This window comes from Neocloeon triangulifer, unplaced genomic scaffold, assembly GCF_031216515.1.
Source record: "Neocloeon triangulifer isolate White Clay Creek 2 clone unplaced genomic scaffold, ASM3121651v1 ptg000013l, whole genome shotgun sequence".
In the NCBI taxonomy this organism is placed as follows: domain Eukaryota; kingdom Metazoa; phylum Arthropoda; class Insecta; order Ephemeroptera; family Baetidae; genus Neocloeon; species Neocloeon triangulifer.
This window is the reverse complement of record NW_026775555.1, coordinates 61,035-73,454: the sequence shown is the minus strand read 5'-3', so window position 1 is coordinate 73,454 and position 12,420 is coordinate 61,035. Positions and strand designations below refer to the sequence as shown.

The window sequence follows — 12,420 nt, the reverse complement described above, 5'->3', positions numbered from 1 at the left end:
GACCAACATCCTCAATCCCTTACAAAATTTCAAGGGGTGCCTTGGCTTGTTTGTCCCACTCGGCTCGTCGTCCACCTTTTTCTCCTTCGCTCGTCTCCTGTTTGAATCACTTTTAATTATTATTATTTTAATAGGTGACGTCCCTCTGGCCCTTCTTTGGTCTTTCAGCAAGCCATGCAAGCCCACCGAGCAGCAACATCATTTGCAAAGCGTGCCTCACTTTCAATCCACCCTCAACAACCCACGCACATCGAGTAAAGCAGCCGGCTTAATATTTTTGTAAGTAAATTTTATATTTATTTTCTATTTAATTTCTAAGTGACCTTCAACTCTCCCATCTTTGCCTTCTCTCTCTTCCTGACCAACATCCTCAATCCCTTACAAAATTTCAAGGGGTGCCTTGGCCTTTTTGACCCTCAAGGCGCTACGTCCGTTATTTACGCTTTAGCATGAACTATGCTGAAATCACTTTTAATTTTTTTAATAGGTGACGTTCCTCTCGCGCGTCCTTGACATTTCACCAATCCTTGCATGCCCACGCACCAGCCCCATCATTTTCAAAGCATGCCTTGCACTAATTCCACCCTCATCAACCCCCTAAACCCAGATTAACGTAGATGGCTCATTCCTTTTCACATTAATTTTAGATTTATTTGTGATTAAATTACTGATTAACCTTCAACTCTCCCATCTTTGCCTTCTCTCTCTTCCTGACCAACATCCTCAATCCCTTACAAAATTTCAAGGGGTGCCTTGGCCTTTTTGACCCTCAAGGCGCTACGTCCGTTATTTACGCTTTAGCATGAACTATGCTGAAATCACTTTTAATTTTTATTTTTTTAATAGGTGACGTTCCTCTCGCGCGTCCTTGACATTTCACTAATCCTTGCATGCCCACGCACCAGCCCCATCATTTTCAAAGCATGCCTTGCACTAATTCCACCCTCATCCACCCCCTAAACCCAGATTAACGTAGATGGCTCATTCCTTTTCACATAAATTTTAGATTTATTTGTGATTAAATTACTGGGTGACCATCAAATCTTCCTTCCTTGCCTTCTCTCTCTTCCTGACCAACATCCTCAATCCCTTACAAAATTTCAAGGGGTGCCTTGGCCTGTTTGTCCCACTCGGCTCGTCGTCCACCTTTTTCTCCTTCGCTCGTCTCCTGTTTGAATCACTTTTAATTATTATTTTTTTAATAGGTGACGTTCCTCTGGCCCTTCTTTGGTCTTTCAGCAAGCCATGCAAGCCCACCGAGCAGCAACATCATTTGCAAAGCGTGCCTCACTTTCAATCCACCCTCAACAACCCACGCACATCGAGTAAAGCAGCCGGCTTAATATTTTTGTAAGTATATTTTATATTTATTTTCTATTTAATTTCTAAGTGACCTTCAACTCTCCCATCTTTGCCTTCTCTCTCTTCCTGACCAACATCCTCAATCCCTTACAAAATTTCAAGGGGTGCCTTGGCCTTTTTGACCCTCAAGGCGCTACGTCCGTTATTTACGCTTTAGCATGAACTATGCTGAAATCACTTTTAATTTTTATTTTTTTAATAGGTGACGTTCCTCTCGCGCTTCCTTGACATTTCACCAATCCTTGCATGCCCACGCACCAGCCCCATCATTTTCAAAGCATGCCTTGCACTAATTCCACCCTCATCCACCCCCTAAACCCAGATTAACGTAGATGGCTCATTCCTTTTCACTTTAATTTTAGATTTATTTGTGATTAAATTACTGGGTGACCTTCAAATCTTCCTTCCTTGCCTTCTCTCTCTTCCTGACCAACATCCTCAATCCCTTACAAAATTTCAAGGGGTGCCTTGGCTTGTTTGTCCCACTCGGCTCGTCGTCCACCTTTTTCTCCTTCGCTCGTCTCCTGTTTGAATCACTTTTAATTATTATTTTTTTAATAGGTGACGTCCCTCTGGCCCTTCTTTGGTCTTTCAGCAAGCCATGCAAGCCCACCGAGCAGCAACATCATTTGCAAAGCGTGCCTCACTTTCAATCCACCCTCAACAACCCACGCACATCGAGTAAAGCCGCCGGCTTAATATTTTTGAAAGTAAATTTTATATTTATTTTCTATTTAATTTCTAAGTGACCTTCAACTCTCCCATCTTTGCCTTCTCTCTCTTCCTGACCAACATCCTCAATCCCTTACAAAATTTCAAGGGGTGCCTTGGCCTTTTTGACCCTCAAGGCGCTACGTCCGTTATTTACGCTTTAGCATGAACTATGCTGAAATCACTTTTAATTTTTATTTTTTTAATAGGTGACGTTCCTCTCGCGCGTCCTTGACATTTCACTAATCCTTGCATGCCCACGCACCAGCCCCATCATTTTCAAAGCATACCTTGCACTAATTCCACCCTCATCCACCCCCTAAACCCAGATTAACGTAGATGGCTCATTCCTTTTCACATTAATTTTAGATTTATTTGTGATTAAATTACTGGGTGACCATCAAATCTTCCTTCCTTGCCTTCTCTCTCTTCCTGACCAACATCCTCAATCCCTTACAAAATTTCAAGGGGTGCCTTGGCCTGTTTGTCCCACTCGGCTCGTCGTCCACCTTTTTCTCCTTCGCTCGTCTCCTGTTTGAATCACTTTTAATTATTATTTTTTTAATAGGTGACGTTCCTCTGGCCCTTCTTTGGTCTTTCAGCAAGCCATGCAAGCCCACCGAGCAGCAACATCATTTGCAAAGCGTGCCTCACTTTCAATCCACCCTCAACAACCCACGCACATCGAGTAAAGCAGCCGGCTTAATATTTTTGTAAGTAAATTTTATATTTTTTTTCTATTTAATTTCTAAGTGACCTTCAACTCTCCCATCTTTGCCTTCTCTCTCTTCCTGACCAACATCCTCAATCCCTTACAAAATTTCAAGGGGTGCCTTGGCCTTTTTGACCCTCAAGGCGCTACGTCCGTTATTTACGCTTTAGCATGAACTATGCTGAAATCACTTTTAATTTTTTTTTTAATACGTGACGTTCCTCTCGCGCTTCCTTGACATTTCACCAATCCTTGCATGCCCACGCACCAGCCCCATCATTTTCAAAGCATGCCTTGCACTAATTCCACCCTCATCCACCCCCTAAACCCAGATTAACGTAGATGGCTCATTCCTTTTCACTTTAATTTTAGATTTATTTGTGATTAAATTACTGGGTGACCTTCAAATCTTCCTTCCTTGCCTTCTCTCTCTTCCTGACCAACATCCTCAATCCCTTACAAAATTTCAAGGGGTGCCTTGGCCTGTTTGTCCCACTCAGCTCGTCGTCCACCTTTTTCTCCTTCGCTCGTTTCCTGTTTGAATCACTTTTAATTATTATTTTTTTAATAGGTGACGTTCCTCTGGCCCTTCTTTGGTCTTTTTCTAGAAACTATTTGAATATTTAAATCGCGATTTCTAGATGGTCGTCAAAAATTTGTATGTCGGGTCGGCCTCAAGGGTGGGTCTAGGGGCGTAGGGGTAAAAATTATGGACCACAGAATCTGTTAAAAATAATAACCCGTTCAGGTTTGGATTTCATGATGTTCGGAACGTTCGCCAGAAAAGGTTTTTTTAATTTTGACGATTTTGAAAAAAGATTTTTGCATTGATTTATTTATTAATTATTTAATTGTTAAAAAAAATTACTTTTATAAACAATTCATAATACTAAAAATTTATTTAAATTATTTTTTATTAAAAAATTCAATATCAATATTGTAATAATAATTAAAATACATAAATCAATTTATATTTATTTAATTAAACTTTCAGTCCCTTCAAATTTATTTTAATTAATTTTAACAAATAATAATTAATTTACAGTTTATTTAACGATAATATTTTTTTAATTTTCAGGCGTTCAATAATAATTTAATTTTCTATATAAGTAATTTTGGTAAATTTTAACTCTAAATGTTTAAATAGTAAATTTTATAAATATAATAAATATATTTGCGTGTGGAAAAAGCGAGTACGCGATTTCTCTCCTCGCGCGCAAAGTGAAAATCCCCCCTCTGTATGCGCGCGCATAGCCAATCAAAACTCTCCTTGCCGCTGACGTCAGCCCGACGCCACTCGCTCTTCATTTGAATCTGGTAAAAGTACCAATTTCAAGTGGCCGTTGAAAAACAACACAGCACGGTCGCCACGGTCGGTTATCTCTCAAATGTTGTTGTTTTCTTGCATTTGTGGGGTTTTTTGGGAATGTAAACTCTTAATTAATGTGTAGTGCTACTATTTGTGTTTGAAACGCCGCCGATATGTGAATATGCCAACGGCAAGCCCCGGCCGGGAGCGAAACTCAGCGAAAGCCCGGAGTTTGACTGTTGACGATGAATTTTGGGCCAGCCGGGGCTAAAATTCAGCGCAAAAAAGTTTGAAACGTCGCCGATGTGAAGATTTCTGCCAACACAGAGGTAGCCCCGCGAGCTTAACTCGGCGAAAGCCCCGAGTTTTGACGGTTGACTACGCAGTTGGGCCGCGGCCGCGCGGGGCCGAAATTCAGCGAAAATTCTTTGTTAAGGTAAGATCGCTTATTGATATTTTTTAAAGTTTTTAATCTATATGTAATTAATAAAAATTGTGGGTTCCATCAGATTTTCTCCTTCATTGCGTGCCATACGTAAATAAAATTTTATCATAATTGCACAAAGTACAGCATTTATGTAATACAGAATTTAACTCTTAAATTTATCTTTACATTTTTGTAATAAAAATGAAGTAATAAATAGCATTTTCTGTATCAGTTTTTTGAAGGACGTTAAAAACGGCAAACGAAAAACGACGCAGGCCAATCTTCGGACACCTTGGCGCATTTCAAGTGAAGAGGGGAGTCCGATCTCCAAATTTTTAAGGTACTCCTTTGAATTATTTAAATTTTAAAACATTTGAAAATATTTATCTTTATATTTCTGTATTGTGATTAAATTACTGATTGACCTTCAACTCTCCCATCTTTGCCTTCTCTCTCTTCCTGACCAACATCCTCAATCCCTTACAAAATTTCAAGGGGTGCCTTGGCCTTTTTGACCCTCAAGGCGCTACGTCCGTTATTTACGCTTTAGCATGAACTATGCTGAAATCACTTTTAATTTTTATTTTTTTAATAGGTGACGTTCCTCTCGCGCGTCCTTGACATTTCACCAATCCTTGCATGCCCACGCACCAGACCCATCATTTTCAAAGCATGCCTTGCACTAAATTCCACCCTCATCCACCCCCTAAACCCAGATTAACGTAGATGGCTCATTCCTTTTCACATTAATTTTAGATTTATTTGTGATTAAATTACTGGGTGACCATCAAATCTTCCTTCCTTGCCTTCTCTCTCTTCCTGACATACATCCTCAATCCCTTACAAAATTTCAAGGGGTGCCTTGACTGTTTGTCCCACTCAGCTCGTCGTCCACCTTTTTCTCCTTCGCTCGTCTCCTGTTTGAATCACTTTTAATTATTATTTTTTTAATAGGTGACATTCCTCTGGCCCTTCTTTGGTCTTTCAGCAAGCCATGCAAGCCCACCGAGCAGCAACATCATTTGCAAAGCGTGCCTCACTTTCAATCCACCCTCAACAACCCACGCACATCGAGTAAAGCAGCCGGCTTAATATTTTTGTAAGTAAATTTTATATTTATTTTCTATTTAATTTCTACGTGACCTTCAACTCTCCCATCTTTGCCTTCTCTCTCGTCCTGACCAACATCCTCAATCCCTTACAAAATTTCAAGGGGTGCCTTGGCCTTTTTGACCCTCAAGGCGCTACGTCCGTTATTTACGCTTTAGCATGAACTATGCTGAAATCACTTTTAATTTTTATTTTTTTTAATAGGTGACGTTCCTCTCGCGCTTCCTTGACATTTCACCAATCCTTGCATGCCCACGCACCAGCCCCATCATTTTCAAAGCATGCCTTGCACTAATTCCACCCTCATCCACCCCCTAAACCCAGATTAACGTAGATGGCTCATTCCTTTTCACATTAATTTTAGATTTATTTGTGATTAAATTACTGGGTGACCTTCATATCTTCCTTCCTTGCCTTCTCTCTCTTCCTAACCAACATCCTCAATCCCTTACAAAATTTCAAGGGGTGCCTTGGCCTGTTTGTCCCACTCGGCTCGTCGTCCACCTTTTTCTCCTTCACTCGTCTCCTGTTTGAATCGCTTTTAATTATTATTTTTTTAATAGGTGACGTTCCTCTGGCCCTTCTTTGGTCTTTCAGCAAGCCATGCAAGCCCACCGAGCAGCAACATCATTTGCAAAGCGTGCCTCACTTTCAATCCACCCTCAACAACCCACGCACATCGAGTAAAGCAGCCGGCTTAATATTTTTGTAAGTAAATTTTATATTTATTTTCTATTTAATTTCTAAGTGACCTTCAACTCTCCCATCTTTGCCTTCTCTCTCTTCCTGACCATCATCCTCAATCCCTTACAAAATTTCAAGGGTTGCCTTGGCCTTTTTGACCCTCAAGGCGCTACCTCCGTTATTTACGCTTTAGCATGAACTATGCTGAAATCACTTTTAATTTTTATTTTTTTAATAGGTGACGTTCCTCTCGCGCTTCCTTGACATTTCACCAATCCTTGCATGCCCACGCACCAGCCCCATCATTTTCAAAGCATGCCTTGCACTAATTCCACCCTCATCCACCCCCTAAACCCAGATTAACGTAGATGGCTCATTCCTTTTCACATTAATTTTAGATTTATTTGTGATTAAATTACTGGGTGACCATCAAATCTTCCTTCCTTGCCTTCTCTCATTTCCTGACCAACATCCTCAATCCCTTACAAAATTTCAAGGGGTGCCTTGGCCTGTTTTTCCCACTCGGCATGTCGTCCACCGTTTTCTCCTTCGCTCGTCTCCTGTTTGAATCACTTTTAATTATTATTTTTTTAATAGGTGACGTTCCTCTGGCCCTTCTTTGGTCTTTCAGCAAGCCATGCAAGCCCACCGAGCAGCAACATCATTTGCAAAGCGTGCCCCACTTTCAATCCACCCTCAACAACCCACGCACATCGAGTAAAGCAGCCGGCTTAATATTTTTGTAAGTAAAATTTATATTTATTTTCTATTTAATTTCTAAGTGACCTTCAACTCTCCCATCTTTGCCTTCTCTCTCTTCCTGACCAACATCCTCAATCCCTTACAAAATTTCAAGGGGTGCCTTGGCCTTTTTGACCCTCAAGGCGCTACGTCCGTTATTTACACTTTAGCATGAACTATGCTGAAATCACTTTTAATTTTTATTTTTTTAATAGGTGACGTTCCTCTCGCGCTTCCTTGACATTTCACCAATCCTTGCATGCCCACGCACCAGCCCCATCATTTTCAAAGCATGCCTTGCACTAAATCCACCCTCATCCACCCCCTAAACCCAGATTAACGTAGATGGCTCATTCCTTTTCACTTTAATTTTAGATTTATTTGTGATTAAATTACTGGGTGACCTTCAAATCTTCCTTCCTTGCCTTCTCTCTCTTCCTGACCAACATCCTCAATCCCTTACAAAATTTCAAGGGGTGCCTTGGCTTGTTTGTCCCACTCGGCTCGTCGTCCACCTTTTTCTCCTTCGCTCGTCTCCTGTTTGAATCACTTTTAATTATTATTTTTTTAATAGGTGACGTCCCTCTGGCCCTTCTTTGGTCTTTCAGCAAGCCATGCAAGCCCACCGAGCAGCAACATCATTTGCAAAGCGTGCCTCACTTTCAATCCACCCTCAACAACCCACGCACATCGAGTAAAGCAGCCGGCTTAATATTTTTGTAAGTAAATTTTATATTTATTTTCTATTTAATTTCTAAGTGACCTTCAACTCTCCCATCTTTGCCTTCTCTCTCTTCCTGACCAACATCCTCAATCCCTTACAAAATTTCAAGGGGTGCCTTGGCTTTTTTGACCCTCAAGGCGCTACGTCCGTTATTTACGCTTTAGCATGAACTATGCTGAAATCACTTTTAATTTTTTTTTAATACGTGACGTTCCTCTCGCGCTTCCTTGACATTTCACCAATCCTTGCATGCCCACGCACCAGCCCCATCATTTTCAAAGCATGCCTTGCACTAATTCCACCCTCATCCACCCCCTAAACCCAGATTAACGTAGATGGCTCATTCCTTTTCACTTTAATTTTAGATTAATTTGTGATTAAATTACTGGGTGACCTTCAAATCTTCCTTCCTTGCCTTCTCTCTCTTCCTGACCAACATCCTCAATCCCTTACAAAATTTCAAGGGGTGCCTTGGCTTGTTTGTCCCACTCGGCTCGTCGTCCACCTTTTTCTCCTTCGCTCGTCTCCTGTTTGAATCACTTTTAATTATTATTTTTTTAATAGGTGACGTCCCTCTGGCCCTTCTTTGGTCTTTTAGCAAGCCATGCAAGCCCACCGAGCAGCAACATCATTTGCAAAGCGTGCCTCACTTTCAATCCACCCTCAACAACCCACGCACATCGAGTAAAGCAGCCGGCTTAATATTTTTGTAAGTAAATTTTATATTTATTTTCTATTTAATTTCTAAGTGACCTTCAACTCTCCCATCTTTGCCTTCTCTCTCTTCCTGACCAACATCCTCAATCCCTTACAAAATTTCAAGGGGTGCCTTGGCCTTTTTGACCCTCAAGGCGCTACGTCCGTTATTTACACTTTAGCATGAACTATGCTGAAATCACTTTTAATTTTTATTTTTTTAATAGGTGACGTTCCTCGTTTCCTTGACATTTCACCAATCCTTGCATGCCCACACACCAGCCCCATCATTTTCAAAGCATGCCTTGCACTAATTCCACCCTCATCCACCCCCTTAACCCAGATTAACGTAGATGGCTCATTCCTTTTCACATTAATTTTAGATTTATTTGGGATTAAATTACTGATTTACCTTCAACTCTCCCATCTTAGCCTTCTCTCTCTTCCTGACCAACATCCTCAATCCCTTACAAAATTTCAAGGGGTGCCTTGGCCTTTTTGACCCTCAAGGCGCTACGTCCGTTATTTACGCTTTAGCATGAACTATGCTGAAATCACTTTTAATTTTTATTTTTTTAATAGGTGACGTTCCTCTCGCGCGTCCTTGACATTTCACCAATCCTTGCATGCCCACGCACCAGCCCCATCATTTTCAAAGCATGCCTTGCACTAATTCCACCCTCATCCACCCCCTAAACCCAGATTAACATAGATGGCTCATTCCTTTTCACATTAATTTTAGATTTATTTGTGATTAAATTACTGATTAACCTTCAACTCTCCCATCTTTGCCTTCTCTCTCTTCCTGACCAACATCCTCAATCCCTTACAAAATTTCAAGGGGTGCCTTGGCCTTTTTGCCCCTAAAGGCGCTACGCGTTATTTACGCTTTAGCATGAACTATGCTGAAATCACTTTTAATTTTTATTTTTTTAATAGGTGACGTTCCTCTCGCGCGTCCTTGACATTTCACCAATCCTTGCATGCCCACGCACCAGCCCCATCATTTTCAAAGCATGCCTTGCACTAATTCCACCCTCATCCACCCCCTAAACCCAGATTAACGTAGATGGCTCATTCCTTTTCACATTAATTTTAGATTTATTTGTGATTAAATTACTGATTGACCTTCAACTCTCCCATCTTTGCCTTCTCTCTCTTCCTGACCAACATCCTCAATCCCTTACAAAATTTCAAGGGGTGCCTTGGCCTTTTTGCCCCTAAAGGCGCTACGCGTTATTTACGCTTTAGCATGAATTATGCTGAAATCACTTTTAATTTTTATTTTTTTAATAGGTGACGTTCCTCTCGCGCGTCCTTGACATTTCACTAATCCTTGCATGCCCACGCACCAGCCCCATCATTTTCAAAGCATGCCTTGCACTAATTCCACCCTCATCCACCCCCTAAACCCAGATTAACGTAGATGGCTCATTCCTTTTCACATAAATTTTAGATTTATTTGTGATTAAATTACTGGGTGACCATCAAATCTTCCTTCCTTGCCTTCTCTCTCTTCCTGACCAACATCCTCAATCCCTTACAAAATTTCAAGGGGTGCCTTGGCCTGTTTGTCCCACTCGGCTCGTCGTCCACCTTTTTCTCCTTCGCTCGTCTCCTGTTTGAATCACTTTTAATTATTATTTTTTTAATAGGTGACGTTCCTCTGGCCCTTCTTTGGTCTTTCAGCAAGCCATGCAAGCCCACCGAGCAGCAACATCATTTGCAAAGCGTGCCTCACTTTCAATCCACCCTCAACAACCCACGCACATCGAGTAAAGCAGCCGGCTTAATATTTTTGTAAGTAAATTTTATATTTATTTTCTATTTAATTTCTAAGTGACCTTCAACTCTCCCATCTTTGCCTTCTCTCTCTTCCTGACCAACATCCTCAATCCCTTACAAAATTTCAAGGGGTGCCTTGGCCTTTTTGACCCTCAAGGCGCTACGTCCGTTATTTACACTTTAGCATGAACTATGCTGAAATCACTTTTAATTTTTATTTTTTTAATAGGTGACGTTCCTCTCGCGCTTCCTTGACATTTCACCAATCCTTGCATGCCCACACACCAGCCCCATCATTTTCAAAGCATGCCTTGCACTAATTCCACCCTCATCCACCCCCTTAACCCAGATTAACGTAGATGGCTCATTCCTTTTCACATTAATTTTAGATTTATTTGTGATTAAATTACTGATTTACCTTCAACTCTCCCATCTTAGCCTTCTCTCTCTTCCTGACCAACATCCTCAATCCCTTACAAAATTTCAAGGGGTGCCTTGGCTTTTTTGACCCTCAAGGCGCTACGTCCGTTATTTACGCTTTAGCATGAACTATGCTGAAATCACTTTTAATTTTTTTTTTAATACGTGACGTTCCTCTCGCGCTTCCTTGACATTTCACCAATCCTTGCATGCCCACGCACCAGCCCCATCATTTTCAAAGCATGCCTTGCACTAATTCCACCCTCATCCACCCCCTAAACCCAGATTAACGTAGATGGCTCATTCCTTTTCACTTTAATTTTAGATTTATTTGTGATTAAATTACTGGGTGACCTTCAAATCTTCCTTCCTTGCCTTCTCTCTCTTCCTGACCAACATCCTCAATCCCTTACAAAATTTCAAGGGGTGCCTTGGCTTGTTTGTCCCACTCGGCTCGTCGTCCACCTTTTTCTCCTTCGCTCGTCTCCTGTTTGAATCACTTTTAATTATTATTTTTTTAATAGGTGACGTCCCTCTGGCCCTTCTTTGGTCTTTTAGCAAGCCATGCAAGCCCACCGAGCAGCAACATCATTTGCAAAGCGTGCCTCACTTTCAATCCACCCTCAACAACCCACGCACATCGAGTAAAGCAGCCGGCTTAATATTTTTGTAAGTAAATTTTATATTTATTTTCTATTTAATTTCTAAGTGACCTTCAACTCTCCCATCTTTGCCTTCTCTCTCTTCCTGACCAACATCCTCAATCCCTTACAAAATTTCAAGGGGTGCCTTGGCCTTTTTGACCCTCAAGGCGCTACGTCCGTTATTTACACTTTAGCATGAACTATGCTGAAATCACTTTTAATTTTTATTTTTTTAATAGGTGACGTTCCTCGTTTCCTTGACATTTCACCAATCCTTGCATGCCCACACACCAGCCCCATCATTTTCAAAGCATGCCTTGCACTAATTCCACCCTCATCCACCCCCTTAACCCAGATTAACGTAGATGGCTCATTCCTTTTCACATTAATTTTAGATTTATTTGGGATTAAATTACTGATTTACCTTCAACTCTCCCATCTTAGCCTTCTCTCTCTTCCTGACCAACATCCTCAATCCCTTACAAAATTTCAAGGGGTGCCTTGGCCTTTTTGACCCTCAAGGCGCTACGTCCGTTATTTACGCTTTAGCATGAACTATGCTGAAATCACTTTTAATTTTTATTTTTTTAATAGGTGACGTTCCTCTCGCGCGTCCTTGACATTTCACCAATCCTTGCATGCCCACGCACCAGCCCCATCATTTTCAAAGCATGCCTTGCACTAATTCCACCCTCATCCACCCCCTAAACCCAGATTAACGTAGATGGCTCATTCCTTTTCACATTAATTTTAGATTTATTTGTGATTAAATTACTGATTAACCTTCAACTCTCCCATCTTTGCCTTCTCTCTCTTCCTGACCAACATCCTCAATCCCTTACAAAATTTCAAGGGGTGCCTTGGCCTTTTTGCCCCTAAAGGCGCTACGCGTTATTTACGCTTTAGCATGAACTATGCTGAAATCACTTTTAATTTTTATTTTTTTAATAGGTGACGTTCCTCTCGCGCGTCCTTGACATTTCACCAATCCTTGCATGCCCACGCACCAGCCCCATCATTTTCAAAGCATGCCTTGCACTAATTCCACCCTCATCCACCCCCTAAACCCAGATTAACGTAGATGGCTCATTCCTT

General features: G+C 41.2%; 2 long non-coding RNA genes across 5 annotated transcripts in view; both read left to right on the top strand.

The window, feature by feature from the left end:
* Positions 1 to 2,379: 2,379 nt before the first annotated feature.
* The window catches only part of LOC132198649 (uncharacterized), a 45,018-nt gene continuing 34,977 nt past the window's right edge, over positions 2,380 to 12,420 (top strand). For 3 of the 4 annotated variants that reach the window (XR_009442001.1, XR_009442000.1, XR_009441999.1), the window contains exons 1-2: positions 2,796 to 4,530; positions 4,754 to 4,861. This is a non-coding gene — a long non-coding RNA (uncharacterized LOC132198649). The other variant, XR_009442002.1, reaches the window with a different exon arrangement.
* Positions 6,542 to 9,113, top strand: LOC132198652 (uncharacterized). The gene is made up of 3 exons (XR_009442004.1): positions 6,542 to 7,057; positions 7,631 to 7,775; positions 8,345 to 9,113. It is a non-coding gene; the product is annotated as an uncharacterized LOC132198652 (long non-coding RNA).